This window comes from Capricornis sumatraensis, chromosome 2 (assembly GCF_032405125.1).
Source record: "Capricornis sumatraensis isolate serow.1 chromosome 2, serow.2, whole genome shotgun sequence".
NCBI lineage: Eukaryota > Metazoa > Chordata > Mammalia > Artiodactyla > Bovidae > Capricornis > Capricornis sumatraensis.
Window position 1 is genome coordinate 39,417,971 of NC_091070.1, and position 25,005 is coordinate 39,442,975.

Consider the following 25,005-nt stretch of genomic DNA (forward strand, 5'->3'; position numbering starts at 1 on the left):
ATGCTTCTATGAAGACCTACAAGACCTTTTAGAAGTAACACCCAAAAAAGATGTCCTTTTCATTATAGGGGACTGGAATGCAAAAGTAGGAAGTCAAGAAACACCTGGAGTAACAGGCAAATTTGGCTTTGGAATGTGGAATGAAGCAGGGGAAAACTAATAGAGTTTTGCCAAGTTTTGCCAAGAAAATGCACTAGCCATAGCAAACACCCTCTTCCAACAACACAAGAGAAGACTCTACACTGGACATCACCAGATGGTCAACACCAGAATCAGACTGATTATATTCTTTGCAGCCAAATGGAACTATACCTTTATTATAACCTATGGTAACTTCCCCTATGTTATAATTTTATATGTTTACTCTTTTATGTTGCTATTTTGCTAATTTAAGTTTTTCTTTTTTATGTTAAATTATTTATAGTAAATAGCCTCTGAATGCTGCTACAGCTATGCTAAATGTTTTAAAGCGTGTTGTTTCATTATTATTTTCTAGTTATATTTCAGTTATAATTTTGATTTGTTCTTTGATCCAATGAGATGACAGAATCTTCTACACCAACTGGTATAGATAGTTTGCTTATAATTGTTATTATTAATATCTAGTCATATTACATTATTCATGGATTAAGCTCTGCATTGCTTCTCCTTTTTTGAATATCCTGAGGTCTTTCTTGAGGCCCAATACTTTGTTGACTTTAGCTTAGTCCATGAACATACAAATGAATATCCACCTATTAGTTCTCCCCCCAACAGTTATTTTTACCATCCTTAATCTCACTGTTTTGCCCACTTGATCATTTATTAGCTGAGAAAAGAACACTGTAAATTTTCTTTTAAAAACATGTTTCTACTTCCTGAAGTTTTTACTTTATAAATTTTGTAGACACAGTATTTAGTAAATTAATATTTATAATAGTTATTTGTGTATATTATCTTCATATTAAAATATGTCTGTATTTGTCCATTTTAGCCTCCTTTGAGGCTCAGTGGTGAAGAACCTTCCTGAAAGTGCAGGAGATGTGGGTTCGATCCCTAGGTCTGGAAGATCCCCTGGAGAAGGAAATGGCAATCCACTCCAGTATTCTTGCCTGGGAAATCCCATGGGCAAAGGAGCCTGGTGGGCTATACTCCAAGGGATCACAAAAGAGTCAGACAGGACTTAGTCACTACACAACAAAAACAACAACAATTTATCCTTTTAATATATTTTTTTTTACCAATCATGAATCAGTCTAACTTGATATTAAGATTATGATCCATGCTTTTCTCTTAGTTTCATTTGCCTGCCACGTGTTGGCCTAAAGTTTCCCTTTCAAGCTTTTTGAGTTAATTTTTATCATGTTTCTTATACACAATAAATCAATGGCATTGAAACTAGAGATAATTCTGAAAGAAATCATGATTCCTCTCTGAGGTTCAACTGTAGAGAACTAAATAAAGAGCTTGTTTACAGAATTATAGCTAGGATTTAAAGAATTCATGAGAGAAAACAAGAGATGCTTGGGAACAGAGACACAACAACTGCAGTAAGCCATAAAGGGACAAAGGGATGGAAAGTGTCACAAAAGCCAAGTGAGTGCTGGAGCTATGAGGAAAGGCCCCCAGCAGAAGCGATACAGGGAGACATGCTGCCAGAGGCACAGGACCAAAGCAGGGAGGAAACGGGATAAATACCCTCTTCTCCCTCCTCCCAACTTGAACCCTACTGAAGTCACCCACTGAGAGTATTCCGCTAGAATTCAGACCACAAATGGACCTGGATGACCAGTTCTGCATCCATGACCTAAAAGAAAGCTGGAAAGGAAAGAAAATAGATCTAGGAAGCAAACAGAAAAGTACCAGATCACTGAGCCCACTCAGTATCCATTTTTGGCTTTTATTAAGAAAATTGCATCCCCAGTGCAGGGAAAACTACAGTTCCATGATGACTTAAACTGTGACAGGGTATCAGAAATTCACCCATACTCCCAGTTGAAATTTAAATTTTAATATTACACACCATCAGTAATCTTCATATAAGATAGCAAAGAATATGGTAAGAGGAAAGAAATGCTCAATTAACATAAAATAAGCTAATTAGATGCTACTGTTCTTGCGTTTGATCATGAAGCCAATTTGGTCATTAGAATTTTTTTCTATTATCCATTTCATGTTCAAAATACACTTTGCTGAACTTCTGAAGGACAGGAATATTTGTCTCATGAGATGACCCAAATCTTCATCTCATAGTCTTTGACAGTCTTTGGTAAGTCTGTCTTTATTTGGTGCCCAGGTTGTTTCACTGACTATTTTTATGGTACATGTAAGTGATGAAAGGCTCTATAGTGAATCCTCTGGACTCCAGACTAGTCCTTCTAGCGTAATTTTCTCTTGTTACAGAATTAATCATAGAGTAAACTTTATTGTTGCCAGTTAGGTCACTGGCAATAGAAGTGAAACATCATAAGAGTATAGTTTTAAAATCCAATTTAATAGATACATAGGCAGAAGTCTTCCCTTGGAAAAAGAAACCCCCAAAGTCACCTAGTATGTACAAGGTTTCAGGAAGAGAAACAAAATTTTATAACTAGAATATTAGGTAAAATAATGAGAAACATTTCTCTCAATTGTACCTCTTAGTTCCAAGACCTTCATGTTCTGGCTTTGGGGCATATGGAAACATGAATTGGCTGATGGTATAATCCATTAGGCAGTACTACAATTTCAAACAATATAGTCTCCCAGCTGGCACTGTAGCTGAACCTCCAGGAAGCCATTCCATCATTCTATCAGGCCAGCAGCTTACTGGTGATTGGACATGTGAGGAAACTTGAATTTTATGGCTATGAATCTGTTGCAACAGTTCCTTTGCTGTAAAATGAGTTTCCTGATCCAAGGCATAATGTTCATAATGTTGGACATTATGGCAATGAATAAGGTATTCTATAAGGCTATGTATGGTGATACTGGTAGAAGCATTAAGGGCAGGAAAAGATTAACCCATTTCCAGAATGTGTATCTATTTCTACGTGGAAAAGTCATTGCTTATTCCATAATGTAAAGAGTTTAATGTAATCACTCTGCTACCAGACTGGTGGTCCCTAAGGAATGGTAGCATATTAGGAGTTCAGCATTACCTCTGGAAGTGGTTGGCTAGACACCGGCGATAGCTGCCAGATCAGACTTACTAAAGGGTAGTCCATTTTGTTCAGTTCATGCATATTCACCATCCGTGCTACCGGGATCACCACATGGACCCAATAAGTAAGCACCAGAGTCACTGGTAAAAGAAGTTTACAGATAGCCATCCATGGAGAGGTCACACATCTGACTCACCTGATTACTGAACACCTTCTCTTCAGACAATTATTCTGATAAATACAAATGTGGATCGAGGGAAATTCAGCAAATAAGCATACACTGTAGGAAACTGAATTACCTGCTTATTTAATGGACTTGTGATTCCCATACCTGTTCAGGCCATTTCATATAAATAATTTCCATTTTATAACTTATAATGCTAATGTACCTGCACTTTAGGATTTGATAACTCAGCAGTAACACCCAGTTGGTATAAACACTTGAAATCACATACCCAGTATCCCATTCTCAAGCATTTTATTTATTCCTGGGCCCCTTAGCAAGTCAGAAATGGTTTTTCATATACAGAATATTTGAAAATCAGGTGTGGCTTTGCTTCAAAATCTTAGCCAAATGAACTGAAATACTTCTCTAGGAGCTAGCTGGAAACTTCAGACAGCATCACTCTCAGTCTCAGAGTCTCTCTGCACCATTAGATCTAATGAATCATAATGCCTACATGGCAGGGGAGCTTACAGGACCAACTGGACCTGCTGCAAAGTGCTCTTTCTGCATGTTGGGCAGTACAAAATGCCATTGCTTGGTGTTCTTTGTAAAAGAGATATTCTTCCATACTTCACTTTGTAACACCCACTATATCAGTCAGTATCCTTGCAAGAAACCAATTTCTGCTTCAGTGATCCACCTTACAGACTTAAGTGAAGGGTCTATTTTCCTCAATGTGTGCAGAATTTAGGGACCCAGCAAAGAATGCTACAGTACTCAGAGACTAGAAATAGTGAAAACCTTTTAACTTAGACCTGAAGAGACAAAGGGTATAAGTAGCATTATGTAAGCTCAGGAAGAGCTGGTCATGTTAAGAAGGGTTATTTGGTAGAAAGTATAGTCAAGCAGAATCAGCAGGGAAATAGAGAAGAAATGCCATGATTTTTCTCTTTCCATGCTCTCTGATCTCTTGCTAGTACCTTGAATTAACCCAGTTTGACTAGAAGCCAGCTGGCAGGAGAACCAAGTGATAGAGTTTGAAGTTTGCCTCCCAGAGTACACAAAGGAGCAGCAAAAGTTGGAGGAGGGATCTGGTGGAAGAAACGGGAAAACCAACACTTTTTTTCTTGTCCTATATAAGTATTTTTTTCTTTCATTTTTATTTCATTTACATATCCTAGTAAAGATATGTTTAGTTTGAGTTTTGTCATCTTATGTAATTGTTTCTCCTTTGAATGGTTCTACTTTTTTACATGTTCCTGTAATATATCCCTGTATGTATATATTTGAGTTTATTTCCCTTCATATTATCAGACTATGAATCAAATGTGCATGTCTTTGTTATGAAGGTTGCTAGCAAAAAAATTTTAAACTGACTTTTTTTTTTTTTAATTTTAAAATCTTTAATTCTTACATGCATTCCCAAACATGAACCCCCCTCCCACCTCCCTCCCCATAACATCTCAGTGGGTCATCCCATGCACCAACCCCAAGCATGCTATATCCTGCGTCAGACATGGACTGGCGATTCAATTCTTACATGATAGTATACATGATAGAATGCCATTCTCCAAAATCATCCCACCCTCTCCCTCTCCCTCTGAGTCCAAAAGTCCGTTATACACAGCTGTGTCTTTTTTCCTGTCTTACATACAGGGTCGTCATTGCCATCTTTCTAGATTCTATATATATGTGTTAGTATACTGTATTGGTGTTTTTCTTTCTGGCTTACTTCACTCTGTATAATCGGCTCGTTTCATCCATCTCATCAGAACTGATTCAAATGAATTCTTTTTAACGGCTGAGTAATACTCCATTGTGTACATGTACCAAAGCTTTCTTATCCATTCATCTGTTGATGGACATCTAGGTTGTTTCCATGTCCTGGCTATTATAAACAGTGCTGCGATGAACATTGGGGTACATGTGTCTCTTTCAATTCTGGTTTCCTCGGTGTGTATGCCCAGCAGTGGGATTGCTGGGTCATAAGGTAGTTCTATTTGCAATTTTTTAAGGAATCTCCACACTGTTCTCCATAGTGGCTGTACTAGTTTGCATTCCCACCAACGGTGTAGGAGGGTTCCCTTTTCTCCACACCCTCTCCAGCATTTATTGCTTGCAGATTTTTGGATCGCAGACATTCTGACTGGTGTGAAGTGGTACCTCATTGTGGTTTTGATTTGCATTTCTCTGATAATGAGTGATGCTGAGCATCTTTTCATGTGTTTGTTAGCCATCTGTATGTCTTCTTTACAAATAATTTCAAGATTTGTATGGAAATACAAAAAACCTCGAATTGCCAAAGCAATCTTGAGAAAGAAGAATGGAACTGGAGGAATCAACTTGCCTGACTTCAGGCTCTACTACAAAGCCACAGTCATCAAAACAGTATGGTACTGGCACAAAGACAGACATATAGATCAATGGAACAAAATAGAAAGCCCAGAGATAAATCCACAGACATATGGACACCTTATCTTTGACAAAGGAGGCAAGAATATACAATGGAGTAAAGACAATCTCTTAAACTGACTTTTAAATATGCAAATATCTATTAAGTAGACATGAACCAAATAAATGTTTGGTCAGAAGCTGAGCATCAAATTCAGTGTTCACCTGAAGCTAAACATTACTATCATAAAATGAATCCAAAATCTTATTAAATTCAGTTGTAACTAATTTTGCTATCGAAATTCTGCTAATGACTACATTTTCCATTATTGTACTTATGATGACATTGCCACCAAATTATTACATTTTCTCCCTTTATGATATTAAAGAACTAGGGTACAGGTATGAACATTCTGGATCCTCAAATGTGGTTGATGGTACTGATACAGTTTTATTGGTGCAATCCTGTTAGGGAACTGTTGACTGAAACCACCCACCTTGGCCAGGCACAATAATAATCACATGCATGAGTAGTCTCACAACAGAATGACCTGATAGGAAACATGGTGCCACCTCAGCAAACTAACTGGCAGAATTTGAGAGGGGCTACAAGCAGGGAGGAGATGCCAGCCCATCCTATGTCCTGCCAACCTCCCAGAACATCTCACACTAGAATCCATCTTGGCTGAGAGATGCATGAGTCCCCAGAAAGGAACCTGAGTCAGACCAAATATGGACACAGGCAAGAAGACTGGCCAGAAACAACCTAGAAAGCAAACCACTGCCATCAGCCTGGAGACTATGAGCCACGTGGCAGAGAAGTCCTCCTGGTTTCCCTTACCTTGCTACTGTCTGCCTGGGTGCCATTTCGCAATAAAGTCTTATGCTTTGTCAGTGTGTGTATCTCCTTAGACATTCATTTCCAAGTGTTAGACAAGAGCGCACTTTGGGGCCCTGGAAGGAGTTCCCCTTCTGGTAACAATCCCAACCAAAGCTCTGCACAATGACAATATTTTCAGAAGCAGAACTAGGATTGTTACCCTGACTTAAAACTTCTTATTTCTATATTTGCTTGTACTAGTTGCTCCATGAAATCACTTCAGAATAATTGTCTATAAGTCTTAGTTTTTAAAATGTGGCAATGGAAGAATGAAATTGATTTTCAAGATAAAACAATTGTCCCTGAGTTTTCACCCACATTGAAACTTTCACCATACACACTAATTTACCCAGGTTAGGATAGCAAGATGGTCTTCAGAGCAGGTATTTTATAAGAAATATGTACATTCTATTGGCATACTGCATTGGATATTTCCTCAGAAAATTCCAGCAAATAATTAACTTCTCTGCAAATAGGCATTGGATGTCAACAAGTCCTTCTATGCAAAGTATTGCTATTAAGGTATGGTCCAGCAGACATTGTAATGTGTAATGGTTGCTTATTCATATTACACAGATTAGTGATAAACCAGTTCTGAGGCTGTATTCATATCACATAGTATGTCTGAAGATTTTAAGGTTCCACCCAGACAAATAAACCTTTGAAAGTAAATATTCAAATATTTATAGTAAATCTAAAGGATTATAAGATCATTGCTCCCAGGCAAGCTCAAGGATGACAGAAATGACAGTAGAATAGGTTTGTCTAATTTGGTCTCCCAAAATCTGAGGGTAAATCTGAAGGCAAATGGAGATTTGAGCCAACACAGAGTGTAAAGCCAAAAGTTCATGCATTTTCTTTTTTTAAAAGGAAGATAACTGTAAATCTGCACATTTTTTAGCTTTCCTGCAAAGCTGGTACAATTCAACTCAGTAACTTTCTTTTTCTTTCTTTCTTTTAATTTATATTTGGCTGCCCTGGGTCTTTGTTGCTTTGTGCAGGCTTTCTCTAGTTGCAGTGAGCAGTGCAGGAGCGTAGAGGGGCACTCTTCATTGTGGAGCACAGGCTTCTGGTTGTGGTGGCTTCTCTTGTTGTGGAGCATAGGCTCTAGGCATGGGCTTCAGTAGTTGCAGCACATGGGCTCAGCTGCTCACAGGCTTGTGGAATCCTCCTGGACCAAGGATGTCCCTCACATTGGCAGGCAGATGCCTAACCACTGCACCACCAAGGGAAGTCCATGTTGGTGCATTCTTTATGTGTATGAGCATGTGTGTGTGATGAGAAGGCAATGGCACCCCACTCCAGTACTCTTGCCTGGAAAATCCCATGGATGGAGGAGCCTGGTAGGCTGCAGTCCATGGGGTCGCTGAGAGTTGGACACAACTGAGCGACTTCACTTTCACTTCTCACTTTCATGCACTGGAGAAGGAAATGGCAACCCACTCCAGTGTTCTTGCCTGGAGAATCCCAGGGACAGGGGAGCCTGGTGGGCTGTCGTCTATGGGATGACACAGAGTCGGACATGACTGAAGTGACTTAGCAGTAGCGTGTGTGTATGGGTTTGTGACTGTGCACACATGTGAGTGTCTACATGTGCTTATATGAGAAAGGAATTCTCCAGGGCCTGGAAAAGTAGTGGCTGAGATAGCCTATTCAGGAATACATGAACACTGATGTTTTCTTTATGCATGGGAGATACTGGTTCATGGGCTAAACCAAATTCACAGAGAAAGATTCTGAGTTTCCAGTATACATCAAATAATTAAGTGAGGTATCACTGAAAGTTCACTGACTATTATAGTGGAAGGAAAATCTCAAAATAATGGCATTATGGATGATTTGATGGCTGTGTTAATATCCTCCACCTGGTAAGAGGAAGGGTGCTTTTCCCAATTTTTGTGAATTTGGGTCTTTGTTCCAAATTAGGAGTTGTCATATTTCTGGAACTGAAGAGAAAACTACAGCCAACCAGAATCTAAACTTTCAATCCAGCCAAGAGTTTACTTAATTCACTCACTTAAAATGCTAATTCTTTATAATACCTATTCATAATCTCTTTAAGCCCATATTTTCCCCATTATGTACAACTCCCACCCATCAGCTGTTGATTTACAGTGAAAGCTATTTTTTAAGATAGTAGAATTAATTTTTGAACTTGTATTCCCTAATTCTATAGATTCATAAAATCCATATTCACCTCTGTTTCATTGCTTATTCATCTAGAAACAGTGGTCAGAAATAAGATAGAGTGTGTTTCACATATAACTCACTCACTGCCTCTCTTATTTCCTTTTGTTCACTAGACAAAGGAGCATCAGGAAGCAACAGGACTGGGGGAAGAAGGCAGATAACTGAAAAAATTTATGTATGATCCATCTCTTGAAAAGGTAGTCTAATGCCCTACTAGTGTAGGAAGTCTATCCTACACTTCCATCTGTAAATCATAACCAATTCTTCCAGTTACCAGAGGGAAACTTTCTTTTATTTATGTTATACATTGTTTAACTTGGAAAAGTAAAATAAGAACTTTGGAATAACACCTAAGATAACAGTCTCATAGTAATCAGTGTAATCATATAAAATAGTCTGTTTTGGAGTTTAAGATTACTTTAAAAAATTGAGCTACAACTGTGGAATGTTTGATGTAAGGAGTAGAAACCAGGTTATACATACCAAGAGCAGATAAACAACTAGAGATGTTTAGCTTGAAACAAAGAGTTTATGATGATATCAGAGCTGTCTTCAAATATTTGAAGTCTTGACAGTAGATGAACTTGGAGACAAATTTTATATTGCAATAATGAGTAGATAAAAGAAACTAGGAGTTTTAGAGTAGTAAATTTGAACTACTATAAGCAATTAATGGTAACAACCAGATATTGATTGCTTTAAGGGGTTATTAATACAAATAGAAAGGTCATAATAGAGATCTGTCGTTAAAAGATGCTGTAGAAGAAGTTTGGGCACTGAAATTTGGGCGTTTGGGGAGTTAGATTAATTCAGTTTATTGACACTTTCAATTCTGATGTTCTGCAATTGTATGAAATTACAGCACTGACTCTGCTGCTGCTGCTAAGTTGCTTCAGTCGTGTCCGACTCTGTGTGACCCCGTAGCCGGCAGCCCACCAGGCTCTCCCGTCCCTGGGATTCTCCAGGCAAGAACGCTGGAGTGGGTTGCCATTTCCTTCTCCAGCACTGACTTTAGCAACTTGGAATTAAAATATCTACCAAATCTGGGCCTTAGTTATTATGCTAAAAGTGATGACTATTATACTATCTATCTCACAAGATTATTATGTGAGTTAAGTCAGATAGAGCATATTCAATTTAGCAGCACTTAAAGATGACCTAATATGTGCAATACAGTCTTACAGGCATAGACTCAAAGATGAGCAAGACGCAACTACAGCCTAAAATTCTGCTAGGGTTTATGGCACATAAAAGACAGCTATAATTCAACAGGCTAAATGCTATAATAGAGGTGAATCAAAAAGCATTTTATGAAAATATAAAGTTGGGAAAAGAGGGTGGGTTTGGGAAATGAACTGGAGGATAATGCAGAAAAAAAAAACGTGCCATAAATCCCTTAAGATAAACAGAATTTAGGCAGTATGCAAATAACATACCAAAAATATTCAGCATGAGAAAATGCATAGTGGTGAAAACAGTCTGCTCAAGGTCTCCCTCTCTCCCAAAATAATAAAATGTAAACCCTATCTGGTGAATAGCAAATAGTAAAGGCTGATTTGATTACGTATTTGAAAACATTTAGTATGGTGCACAGCAGATAGCAGGTACATAATACATGCTCTTTTAAAACCAGAGTGTTTGATTTCTGGTTCTAGTCATAACAAAATAATGGATTTCAGACTATTCTCCTGCAGTAAACGACTATAACACTAGAAAAAATATATGATGCAATGGTTTTCAAGCATTGTACAGCAAACAATACAGAGGTGCTATTCTTAAAGTGAACTCCATATTCAAGGCTGAGTTTCTATATATATAGTTACTTTTAAAACTGCAATAAAGGAAGGAGAAGCCCAAATAGATGAAAGTAATTTTTCTAGATAGGGAAATAGATTATAGGATGAAGCTGAGATGAATGGAATTTATGAATATGAGCAAGGTCCCAGAGAGAAAGGAGCTGCAGCAAGGAGGAAATCCAAAACCATACATATGACTCTTCTTGAGTTTTCGACTCAATACTAAATTGTATGGACACTGAGTAAGATTTCACAAGGCCAGAGAGAAAATATTTACTGAACACCAATTAACTGAGAGGCTATACAATGTTGGGCAATATTCAAGTTTCAACTAGTCAAAGTGAAAAGACCTCACTAAACATCCTCAGGTGTTTAAGAATTCAGAAGAGTAATGCATAATTAGGGACAATCTAGCCCTATCAAAAGAAACGATCTAAGTTTTAGAAAGCTTGAAATCAAGTATAACTGAATCGTTTACCTGATAGTAAACTACCTGCTCAGAAAAAAATTCAACACAATTTCATAGAAAACAAAGATCAAGACATTCAATAACATAGCCTGAAAAATATCAAGCAGCAAATTTTAAAAGTTATTAAACAAAGAAAAAAACAAAAAAGAGGAAACTGTAACATAATCAGAACAAATAAGCTATAGAAGTAGACCTGTAGATAAACAGAACATTATCAATAGAAGACAAGCTCATATTAAATGTTAAAATATGGCAAAGATTTAAAGTAAAAAAAAAGAAAGAAAGAGAAAGAAGATATAAGGAATATCAGGAGAGAAATGAGAATTTTATATTGTAAATATATCCAGCTGGGAAGACACATAATATAAAAGTGAATGATAATAAAGAATACTACTAACTTCTCATCAGAATAAATTTATGCCAGATAACAACTGAAAAAATATTTTAAGCACTGAAAAGAAGTATCATTTCAGAATTACACACCCAGCAAAAAGAATCTTCAAAAGAAAAGGCAAAATTAAAGATTTTTGGGTTAAAATAAAAGGTAAGAAAATTTGTTACCAATGGAACAGCACTAGAAGAAATATTTTTAACAAGATCTTTGTATAAGAAGAGTAATGATAAAAAATGTAAACTCAAATATACTAAAGATACAAAGAGTATCAGAAATGAGAGCTATGTGGATAAATTTTAAAAGATATAGTTTCATAATTTATTTAAAAACATGACCGTTCAATTAAAAAAATATTAATGTATTGTGTGGTATATATGCAAAGCACATCATGAGAAACACTGGGCTGGAAGAAGCAAAAGCTGGAATCAAATTTGCCAGGAGAAATATCAATAACCTCAGACATGCAGATGACACCATCCTTATGGCAGAAAGTGAAGAGGAACTCAAAAGCCTCTTGATGAAAGTGAAAGAGGAGAGTGAAAAAGTTGGCTTAAAACTCAACATTCAGAAAACAAAGATCATGGCATCTGGTCCCATCACTTCATGGCAAATAGATGCGGAAACAGTGGAAACAGTGGCAGTCTTTATTTTGGGGGGATCCAAAATCGCTGCAGATGGTGATTGCAGCCATGAAATCAAAAGACGCTTACTCCTTGGAAGGAAAGTTATTACCAACCTAGATAGCATATTAAAAAGCAGAGATATTATTTTGCCAACAAAGGTCCGTCCAGTCAAGGCGTCTAGTCAGTTTTTCCAGTGGTCATGTATGGATGTGAGAGTTGGACTGTGAAGAAAGCTGAGCTGAAGAATTGATGCCTTTGAACTGTGGTGTTGGAGAAGACTCTTGAGAGTCCCTTGGACTTCGAAGAGATCCAACCAGTCCATCCTAAAGGAGACCAGTCCTGGGTGTTCATTGCAAGGACTAATGCTGAGACTGAAACTCCAGTACTTTGGCCACCTGATGTGAAGAGTTGACTCATTGGAAAAGACCCTGATGCTGAGAGGGATTGGGGGCAGGAGGAGGAGGGGACGACAGAGGATGAGATAGTTGGATGGCATCACTGACTCAATGCACGTGAGTTTGGGTAAACTCCAGGAGTTGGTGATGGACAGGAAGGCCAGGTGTGCTGCGATTCATGGGGTGGCAAAGAGTTGGACACGACTGAGTGACTGAATTGAACTGAACTGATATAATAAATGTAGAAATTGATTGCATGATAGATGTATCAGAGAACAGGAATAAATGGATACAATCACACTGGCACAAAGACTGGCATGTGTGTGTACATGTACCTTGCCTCCTTAAGCATGTCAGTACCCCCAAGTTTATATCACTATCCATGGTGACAGTCCCAGTGCAGGAGATGTGAGAGACACAGGTTCAATCCCTGGGTCAGGAAGATCCACTGGAAAAGGAAGTGGCAACTCACTCCAGTATTCTTGCCTGGGAAATCCCATGGACAGAGGAGCCTGGCAGGCAACAGTCTATGAGGCTGCAGAGTCGGACATGACAGCACTATCACAAGTTTAGGCCACAAAGTTCTTTAATGAAGAAACATTTTCTTGATGAAACATTAAATGATGGTTTATTTTTGAACATGTTTGCTATTTACCATTTTTTAAAATGGTAGTTGTAGAAAGATATGCCAGTTTATTGGTTTTAATTATATATTTTAATTCAGAACAGAACTGATGTAATTGAAATAAAATCCACAGAAGAGATTCTTTGCATGTTAGTACTGACTTAACCTATCTACATATGAATATTCATATTCTATTGCAAGTAAACCTGAATAAGATAAAGAAAACTACAAAATTTCTGATGTTTTTTTTTTACTTTGAAGCAAAGATTTAAACACATTTGTCCTTCAGATTTTTAGTTCTTAATTCAAATATCATTCTTTACATTTGTTAGTAATTCCTTTTCAGATAGTATTGTTTTACTTGCAAACAATTTTAAATAATCATGGCCAGTTAATTTTTTTACTATAAGGCTGGGTTTCTACACAGGGTATCTGAGACTCAGTGTCAATTTTCCAAGTTTTGATATTAATTATATTTATTTGATATATCAGTAATATCACTAAAATTTTAAACAAAAGCTTATGTAATTTCAAAATAATTCAAGAAGTGAGGTTTATATTTTGTTACACAAATATTAGAACATGGTTTGCTGAAGTTTATTTAAGATGAAGTTACTGATGGTTTTGTTATTCTATGTAAATATCTTTTTATACCCCCACAGAGTGAGAACGAGCTTAGGGAGTAAAATAAATAAGTTTTCTCTTTTTCCTTTGTTTCTCTTTCCACAACTAAAAACACATGAAGATTTTAGAAACAGCAATATGAATTCCTAAACTTGTGCATCACCATAATAAATTAACTGAATATTAGGGTTTAGATCAGGAGTTAGAGTGGGTTTAATAGTTCTATTGATTATTTCTCTCCTTCTGTTATACATAACAAACCAACTCCGTCCTCTTGCTATGTTTGAAGTATTAAACTGTTTTTATATATAACTGAACCAACTCCAAATGAAGAAATTCTATCATTGAGGTCTATATAACACTTTATGATCACAGCAATAAAAGACAGTAGTAGAAGCATTTGAATTTTTTTTCAGTTCTATATGATAGAACGGAATAATACACTGCATGTACCATATTGTACCAAGTTGAGTAGGAAGCGAAAGAGCAGAATAGAGAAATGATATTTATTGCTTACATTAAGGACTAGGCTTGTGATGGATTTTTCTGTACATGTTATTTATTCACACAAGAACCTCATAAGCTGAAAATCACTCTCATGTTACAGACAAGAAAACTGAGACTCAGACAAGTAAAGTAACTCATCCAAGGTCATATTAAGTGGAATTTCTATCCATATTTGTCTAATACCAATGCCCATTATCTGGCTCTCTGGAAGGGCAACAAACTGGAGAGGACAAAGAATAAATATAGCAGTGAAATAAGGAATCTCTAAATTCTGTAATTCAGTCAGGATTATATATCTTATATATTATATATATCTTTCTGGAACTACTACACATGAAAATTTAGCCCTCTCCCAGTATCTCTTACCATGTCTTTGTAATATAATATTTCTTTGTAATAAGCTACAGAGAAACATAGAAGGTCAAGGTCTCATCTGTTGGTTAAATGCTCCTAAGTGGATATAAATGTAAAATGCCTAGGTCTTGTGCAGACCCTGATCTAGAGTGGGCCAGTGAGGCCCTTGCCACAGGCGTGGTGCCAAAAAACCTAAGCACTCAAAGTAAACAGTATTTTAATGTAATATTTTATTAAATCGAAGTTCATTTTTTAAAAATCTATGATAAGCAACATAGCAATTTTTTTTAAAGACACAATCAATATTACTGATTTTTCCTTTTGCTTCAGGCTTCCACATGGCTTGGCAAGATACTGTTACCAATCCTGTCAGATAACCAAAAGTATCTGCTAGAGATAATAGGTAAAAAGGCTGAGTCAAAGATTAGGCACATTATAAACTCAGATAATTACCATGTTTAATAACTAACTATGCCCTTTTAGGTTTTAACAGATTTGAAATTAGAATGTCTCTCAGAGGATCCTATATTGCAATCACTGATGGTAAGGCAGCGGTCTTTCAATGGTTGTCACTGTTTCAGTTCAGTTGCTCAGTTGTGTCCAACTCTTTGTAACTCCATGGACTGCAGCACGCCAGGCTCCCTGTCCATCACCCAACTCCCGGAGCCTACTCAAACTCATGTCCATTGAGTTGGTGATGTCATCCAACCATCTCATCCTCTGTTGTCCCCTTCTCCTCCTGCCTTCAATCTTTCCCAGAATCAGAGAAATAAAAATAATGCAAGGCACAAAATTCTACAGGTTACATAAAGAAAGTTTAAAAAAAAAAAAAGCTGGAAGAGTGCTAAATAATCTCTTATAACAATACATAAGTTTATACTATCTAAAAGTGAAATCTGAAGTTAAAAGAGGAACCACCAGGACTTCTATTACCATTAATAACAGACTTCATTGATACCAGCTAAAGAAAATTTTCCTCATGACAATACGTGTAAACATGAAGGATTACAAAAGTAAGATCCAATAGAAAGTGAGCTTGACATTAAGAACTTCCTTTCAGTTTCAGATTTCTGCTAATTCTACAGCGTCATTAAATAGACTGTGAAACTGGTGAGTATCTTGACAGCCAAATATATATATTTTTGTGTGTTTGTGAGCATGGGGTAAAGAGTAAACGGCCCTCAAAGCTTTGATTTGGGGCCAGAATCACATTCTAGAAACACCAGCCTACACAGGTACACAAGATCAGTTTCTAGATCGTGTACTTCTATAGTTGCATTAAAATAACACTGAAATGCTAGTGCCCTTAACTTCCTGTAGAGTAAATTTAATTACTCTAAGGAAAGTTAATATTTTTCTCAACTTCAAATTATTTTCAAGGCCTAGTACTCAAAACAAATAGAAATAAATAGGCACATGTGAAGATATGAAAGAAAAGAAATCACTAGGAGGAAAAAAGACATACAATTTTTAAAAATTAAGAGGAAAAGTTTCTCCTTGAAAAATCATTAAACCCTTTATAATTCTTGAATAATAATGTATTTAAGTTATTTCAGAAAGAGGAAAAAAAGACAGGGAGACAAAGAGAAAGAACACAGTTTATCAACAAATGAGAAAGAACATTATACAGATTTTATAGAAAGCAAAAAATTTACCAAAGATATTCTAGTGGTCCCAGTGAGTGCAATAAATAAGAATTTACATTTAAAGAATGTAAATAAAAGAATAAAATAAAAAGAATTTAGACAATAAAAAGAATTTACATTTATAAAGACTACAAAGAAAATGTAAATATTTTAAGAGGACCTGGCTATGTGCAAAGAAAATCCAAAATTAACTAAAATCAGAAGTAAAAATAAGTTTAAAATGGTAGCTGAAATTATGACAAATGCACAAAAAGTAAAAATTGCTTACCTATACATAGGCAATTGGAAAAGGAAATTTTTAAAATGTCATTTAAAGAACAACAAAATTATATAATTATACACAACATCAACAAAAGATGTTTAAGACCTCTACACTGAAAACTATGAAAGAGTACTGAAAAAATTAATCAGATCCACAAACAAAATAGACCATACTGAAGGATTCAGTACAGTTCAGTTCAGTCGCTCAGTCGTGTCCGACTCTTTGCAAACCCATGAATCGCAGAACACCAGGCCTCCCTGTCCATCACCATCTCCCGGAGTTCACTCAGACTCACGTCCATTGAGTCCGTGATGCCATCCAGCCATCTCATCCTCGGTCGTCCCCTTCTCCTCCTGCCCCCAATCCCTCCCAGCATCAGAGTCTTTTCCAATGAGTCAACTCTTCGCATGAGGTGGCCAAAGTACTGGAGTTTCAGCTTTAGCATCATTCCTTCCAAAGAAATCCCAGGGCTAATCTCCTTCAGAATGGACTGGTTGGATCTCCTTGCAGTCCAAGGGACTCTCAAGAGTCTTCTCCAACACCACAGTTCAAAAGCATCAATTCTTCGGTGCTCAGCCTTCTTCACAGTCCAACTCTCACATCCATACATGACCACAGGAAAAACCATAGCCTTGACTAGACGGACCTTAGTTGGCAAAGTAATGTCTCTGCTTTTGAATATGCTATCTAGGTTGCTCATAACTTTTCTTCCAAGGAGTAAGCTTCTTTTAATTTCATGGCTGCAGTCACCATCTGCAGTGATTTGGGAGCCCAAAAAAACAAAGTCTGACACTGTTTCCACTGTTTCTCCATCTATTTCCCATGGAGTGATGAGACCGGATGCCATGATCTTCGTTTTCTGAATGTTGAGCTTTAAGCCAACTTTTTCACTCTCGTCTTTTACTTTCATCAAGAGGCTTTTTAGTTCCTCTTCACGAAGGATTAGAGGGTTGAATAACATTAAAGTGCCTGCTGCTGCTGCTGCTAACGTTTAAAGTACCTATTCTTCCAATACTGAACACTTTTATCATAGATACAGATATGGATTTAGCTTTAAATGTACATCTAAGGTGCAACAAAGTGGGAAAAAAGGAGAAAGAACAATATGTTATTTATTATAAGTTATGTGTTTTTTGCTTGCAAATTAGAAATAATGCACCAAAAATAGGAAAAGAAAGGAGAAAAAATAATTCCATTCCTATGTTGTGTACCTACATGCTTCTCTTGACTCATCCTCGTATTGGTCCTGGTATATCCAATATAGACAAAAATTGTTCACTATTCATTAGGGAAATTCAATTGAAACTATAAAGAGATACCACTGTACACATACCAGACTAACTTGTATTAAAATACTAACAAGAATAACTATTAATTAAGATATAGAACAATAATTCTCAAACAATGTTGGGAAGAAAATAAATGTGTGAGCTACTCACTTACACATTTACACTATAAGACATGTACATATATACTCAGATATTCACAGCAGCATTATTTGCCTTAAAAAGAAAAGGTAGGAAAAAATTTAAAACTCCATATTGAATACTATACAACAACAAAAATCAACAAATTAGAATAGCATGCAACTTCACTGATTAAAAAAAAAGGACTCTGTACTACTTTACTGTGGTTCTTCTAAAAAATTACAATAAATTTAGTAGCTTAAAACACAGAAATTTATTCTTTCATAGCTCAGGCTAGATGAAGCTGGAAGTCTAATGTCAGTTTCCTTAGCCCAGTTTCATAGAGCTGCACTCCCTATGGAGACTCTAGAAGATAATCTGTTCATCACCTCTTCCAGCCTATCAAGTTACATTCCTTGATGAGTGGCCCTATATAACATTTTCAAAACCAGCAGCATCACACTTTCAAATCTCTTTGCTTTCACTGTCACATTGCCCCCTGCCTTCTTTTATTAAAAAAAAACTTGTGATGACATTTAAAGACCACCAAGACAACCCAGGACAATCTCATCTCAAAATCCTTAAATAATTACATTTGTAAAGACACTTTTTTCTCAAATAAACTTTACAGGGATTAAGATGTGAGCATATCTTTGGGAGCCATTCTCAGCCTGCCACATAGTAGATATATAAATTTCACAGCACCAACGAAAGGATACTTTGAACAGTGGATACCTTTGAAAACAAAGTAAGAAGTAATGGTCTATTTTGCAGAAAATGTTTTTAATAGTTATTGAGGTATTTGTTTTGTGATAGTTCCTTTAATAGGATAGATTTTGAGTACTTTTAAGTTTTTGCTATATATATGTATGTGTGTGTGTGTGTGCACATGCAACTAAGTTGCTTCAGTTGTGTCCGACTCTTTGTGACCCTATAGACTGTGGTCTACCAGGCTCCTCTGTCCATGGGATTCTCCAGGCAAGATCTAGGGAATCTTCCCAACCCAGGGATCAAACCTGAGTCTCTTACATCTAACTGCATTAGTAAGCATGTTCATTACTACTGACACCACCAAATATAATTAAAATTTAACAGACCATCATGACTCAATCATTTGATTTATCTTCTCTTAATGAAAATGTGAATTTTATAGGAAACAATGCACTAAAGGAAATAAATGTACTACTTTTACCTAAAATAGATTCTCAGAAATATCTCTTATCTTTTGTTACCTGTATATGTCTATCTTTCATACACACACACACACACACACACACACACATCAATCCATTCAAATTTTTAGGATATATGAAATTTGAACCAGATACAATTTTATAGTTTTTATAATGATAGTTGTGTGTGTGTGTGTGTGCATGCATGCGCACGCATGCACACATGTGTACTCGGTCAAGTCCAGTGCATTGCGACCCTATGGACTGTAGCCTGCCAGGCTTCTCTGTCCTTGGGATTTTTCCCAGGAAGAATACTGGAGTGGGTTGCCATTTCCTCCTCCAGGAGGTCTTCCTGACCCAGGGATTGAATCTGTATCTCCTCTATTAGCAGGCGGATTCTTGACTACTGAGCCATCAGAGAAGCCTTATAATGATAGTACATGCGTATTATTTTTAAAATTTAAACAATATCAAAAGCTACTAACAGGAAACAGAAAAATCACCAAAAATGAACTTTGACACTTAACACGATTATATCTGGCAATTTTGGATAATATGCTTGTTTCTTCTTTGCACCTTTTGGATACTGTTCAAATTTTTTAAATGATAAGCATGTAGTATTCAAAGGGAAAATTATTACTATAAAAATCACTTAAGTGAAATTGGCTTCTCTGGTGGCTCAGATGGTAAAAATATCTGCCTGCAATTGGGAGACCAGGATTTGGATCCCTGTGTTAGGAAGGTACCCTGGAGAAAGGAATGCCAAGCCAATCCAATATTCTTGCCTGGGAAATCCCATGGACAGAGGAGACTGGCAGACAATAGTCAATGGAGTCACAAAGAGTCAAACATGACTGAGTGACTAACACTTTCACTTTTTTCATAGATTATAACAGTGAGAATAACGAAAAGAGGGATTGCTATTTACATAGCAAGTTATTTAGCACTTAAAGTATATTATGAATTATCTTATGTGATTTTAGTTGTTTTCTAAATGTGACAATAATTTGACAAGAGAGACATGTAAAATAGAATGTCTCATCTATACTCTAGGTGAGGAAGCAGAAGTGCTTTGTAAGTAAAAGTGGCATGACCAAAAAACAGGTATTTTCAGATATGGTACTTGAGTCATCTGGCTTCAGAATGAAAAGAAAAGACTCTGATATGCTCCACCTACAAGTATTTGGATTCAGTTAGGACTGAATCAGATGAGGTTGCTGGCATTTCATAGGTATAGTTGTTCAGTGAACCCATCATGAATTATGTACACTTCTGTGATCTCCCTAAATCTTGTACTCCTTCTTCATTCTCCATTACCTAACCCCTCCCACAAAATACACATGATACATACAAATAACAATTAGTTCCTTGGTGACTCAGGGGTACAGAATTTTCTGCAAGTATTCTTGCTAGGAAAATCCTATGAACAGAGGATCCTGGGGGGCTATGGTCCATGGGGTCACAAAGAGACATGATTGAAGCAAATGAGTGTGTATATATGTGTATGTGTATATATATATATTTGTACACACACATGCAGAAGCGCTGGATCCAAAACCAGAGCTTGGGTAGTAGGCAAGTAATCTCTTGTCTGCTTCCCATACAAAAAGATAAAGTCCACGGAGCCGCCATATCCAGAGGTTACAACAGTGCTACTATAAAAGCTCTCACTACTTTTGTCATAGTTTCCATTAAGTGAGGTCAACTTAAATCGAGAAGAGGCAAAAAGATTATCAAACAAAATCAAATAAGACTCTGACCACATTCTCTCTTTCAAGAATTTGCATCTGAGAATATCATAAAGGAAAGCAATTCAGAGGTAATTGCTTGTTTAATATGCAAATCAGTAACATGCTAGTCTAAAGCTTGACTTTATGAGATTAGTGCTATATAAATGTAGGCAAAAGAAAACCACCAGGAACCAAAACTGTCTCTTATCAGAGAAAGTGCATAAGTCTGTATTTTCATAAAACTCCAACTAGTACTTATTAAGCCAATATGAATGCAAAGCAGCTACAGCCACAATGTTCAACCTGCATGAGAAAACATAAAGACAATGAACTCAGATTTAATATTCCTAATTATCCCAATGTAAGTAACAGTCAATGAAAGAGCATGCAGCCCTTTCCAATAACAAAACACCCTACAGGCAAGAATTCTCCAAACTAGGCTTCAACATTATGTGAACTGAGAACTTCCAGATGTTCAAGCTGGATTTAGAAAAGGCAGAAGAACCAGAGATCAAATTGCCAACATCCATTAGATCATAGAAAAAGCAAGAGAATTCCAGAAAAAACATCTACTTCTGCTTCACTGACTACGCTAAAGCCTTTGAATGCGTATCACAACAAACTGTGGAAAATTCTTAAAGAGATGGGAATACCAGACCACCCTACCTGCCTCCTGAGAAACCTGCATGTAGGTCAAGAAGCAACCATTAGAAAAGAACAAGGAACAATGGACTGATTCAAATTGGGAAAGGAATACTCTAAGACTATATACTGTCACCTTGCTTGTTTAACTTATATGCAGAGCACATCATGAAAAATGCCAGACTGGATGAAGCACAAGCTAGAATCAAGATTGCCTGGAGAAATACCAATAACCTCAAATATGCAGATGACCCTCATGGGAAAAAGCAAAGAAGAATTAAGAGCTGCTTGATGAAGGTGAAAAAGGAGAGTGAAAAAGCTGGCTTAAAACTCATGGCATCCAGTCCCATCACTTCATGGCAAATAGATGGGGAAACAATGGAATCAGTGACAGACTTTATATTGTTGGGCTCCAAAATCACTGCAGATGGTGATTGCAGCCATGAAATTAAAAGACACTTGCTCCTTGGAAGAAAAGCTATGACCAACCTAGACAGCATATTGAAAAGCAGAGACATTACTTTGCCAACAAAGGTCTGTCTAGTCAAAGCTATGGTTTTTCCCAGTAGTCAGGTATGGATGTGTGGGTTGGACCATAAAGAAAGCTAAGCACCAAAGAACTGATGCTTTTGAATTGTAATGGTGGAGAAGACTCTTGAGAGTCCCTTGGATAGCAAGGAGATCCAACCAGTCCATCCTAAAGGAAATTAGTCCTTGAATATTCACTGGAAGGACTGATGCTAAAGCTGAAGCTCCAATACTTTGACCACCTCACACAAAGAAATGACTTATTGGAAAAAACCCTGATGCTGGGAAAAGTTGAAGGCAGGAGGAGAAAGGGACAACAGAGGATAAGATGGTTGGATGACATCACCAACTTGACGGACATGAGTTTGAGCAAGCTCCAGGAGCTGGTGATGGACAGGGAAGCCTGGTGTGCTGCAGTCCATGAGGTCACAAAGAGTCAGACACAACTGAGCAATTGAACTGAACTGAAAGGCAAAAATTTATAAAATGTATTTATAAAAATCACTAAAATGAATGCACCAAATGATTTCCTTTCACATTTGCAATGTTTTCTCAAGTTCAGATGATCTTCTCATAAAATCAAGTTCCCCTAAAACTGAGTTTGTCTGCTGAGCTTATGATTAACCCCTCTATCCAAAAATATTCCCTTTCTTGTCACAAATCTGTTCCCCTCAAGACTGAGAACTATCAAGGGAAAGGAGGGATTGAAACCATATACAAAACCCTGTGTCCCTTTCCTTTGAAGTAGAAGGCTTTTGCTTTATTTTCCCAAGCCTCTTCTGTGTCTCAAACAGCTGGTTCAAGAGTTTAAAATTTAGACTATAAACCAACCACACAGTAGAGTCACTGAAATCCCAGTTCCCTGAAAGATATAAAGGACTGACACACTTCCTCAGTTGTTTTTACATGAAGCAGACCCACCCGCCCCCTAGCCCAGGTGAAAACTGCTAACTGAAGGCATGTAGGGCCATGATGGGTTGAAATCAGAAGACTGATGACACTTGCAACTTCACCTTGATGCCAGGATGTCACACAAAATTGGTTGACTTGAGCACGGGTTGATGATATGCCCTGAAGCCCTCTCCCTCACACTGAGTTTTTAAAAACCCTTCCCTGAAAGCCATTAGGATGCTGGGTCTTTTGAACATTAGCTGTCCATTCTCCTTGCTCTGCACCCTGCAGTAAACACTGTGCTTTCCTTTACCACAACCTGGTGTCAGTAGACTGACTTACTGCCAGCAGGCAAGCAGATCCAAGTCCAGGTGTGGTAACACTCATTGCTGTATTTTTTTTTTAATTTCTATATATATTCAGGTAATTCTTACTTAGAAATATTGAGCTCTAAAAATATTTTCCTCAATGAAATTTCTTAGAATCAGAAATGGGAAAAGAATTCTAAGATACAAACATTCTTACAGACTAATAACTAAATATTACTCCTAGTTGAATTAAAATGTGCCTTTTATCTGTGTTCCAAGTAAAATAAAATGGAAGAAAATGAATATTTTAAGAAATGCCAGTTTTTAGCATTTCTCTTTTGCACCTAGTGTAATAGTAAATAACTAGTTCACTTTGAATAAATAACCACTCAACACTCTCCAAGAACTGTCACTCTGTGCTGTGCTTAGTTGCTGAGTCATGTCCGACTCTTTGCAACCCCATAGACTGTAGCCCGCCAGGCTCCTCTGTCCATGGGATTCTCCAGGCAAGAATACTGGAGTGGGTTGCCTTGTCCTCCTCCAGGGTATCTTCCCAACCCAGGATCGAACCCAGTTTCTGCAGTGCAGGCAGATTCTGTACCAGTTGAGCCACCAGGGAAGCCCAAGAATACTAGAGTAGGTAGTCTATACCTTCTTCAGGGGATCTTCCCAACTGAGAAATCAAACAGGGGTCTCCTGCATTGCAGGTGGATTCCTTACCAGCTGAGCTAGCAGGAAAGCCTTCATTTCATTCTGACAAATAGTCAAATGATACAGATAAGGGCTTTCAAGGTGGCACTAGTGGTAAAGAACCTGACTGCCATTGCAGAAGACTTAAGAGATGCAGGTTCAATCCCTCAGTCGGGAAGATACCCTGGAGGAGGGCATGGCAATCCATTCCTGTATTCTTGCCTGGTGAATCCAATGGACAGAGGAGCCTGGCAGACTACATAGTCTGTTGGGTTGCACAGAGTCAGACATGACTGAAGTTACTTATCACGCACAGATATGCCATCCTTGACGCCAGTAAACAGCAAAGAGTAAGAGACAAAATTGACAAAACAGCAAAGAGACACTGGAAGAAAGATGATTTGTTCTCAAAGACAAACATGTAAGGTCAAGGTATGAATTTTAGATAGACAGGGAAACAGTGTCTCTTGTGAAAAGATTAAAAAAAAACTTGGTGATATGTAATGCACTTGCAATGTCAGAAAAAATAAAGTATTACGTTTCAACTTCAAAGTATCTGGTATGGTATGATAGTTAACTCAAGGGATGTTAGTTTCAGGGAGAACAAAGCGACCAAGAGCCAGACTTGTCTGCACTGCTTCCAGATGCCTCCTCTGAGTCTTAATCAAACTAAGGACCCATTACACTTGGGAAATCACCACTAGAACTTTAATCAACTTTGTTGTTGCCTTTCATCTACTTTGCTGTCTCGGAACTGGATTGATTTATTGATTTTGATTTTGAATTGTAAGAATTTCAAGAAAGATCTTTTAGTGCCAGACCAAGGTATAAAATTTAAAAGGTGCTTGAAATATCTTGTGAAGATGCTGTCTTTCTACTGAGTTACTGAAAAGCATTTAATTGGCCCCTAAAATAATAAGTTTGATTTAGAGGCCTGATGCCAGGTTACAAAAGTGCAGGATGGCTTAGATCTGTCCCTTTCAAGCTTAATGAACAGTCTTTGTTCAGCTTCCAAACACACCTTATGGTTCATACTTGATAGAGAACAATATTTTCATTCAGAAAGGAAAGTTCAATATGTTTACTCACAACTCCTAATTGAACAGCCAATTTAAAGCCAAAATTTAGTCTATTTTTCTCTATTAATTTATATATTTAGGAGAGTTTTAGGTTCACTGGGTGCTGAAGCAGTTG

General features: G+C 37.2%; 1 pseudogene; it reads right to left on the minus strand.

The window, feature by feature from the left end:
- LOC138096232 (voltage-dependent anion-selective channel protein 3 pseudogene) overlaps positions 1-23,200 on the minus strand; it is a 43,613-nt pseudogene extending 20,413 nt beyond the window's left edge.
- Between the last annotated feature and the right edge of the window lie 1,805 nt (positions 23,201-25,005).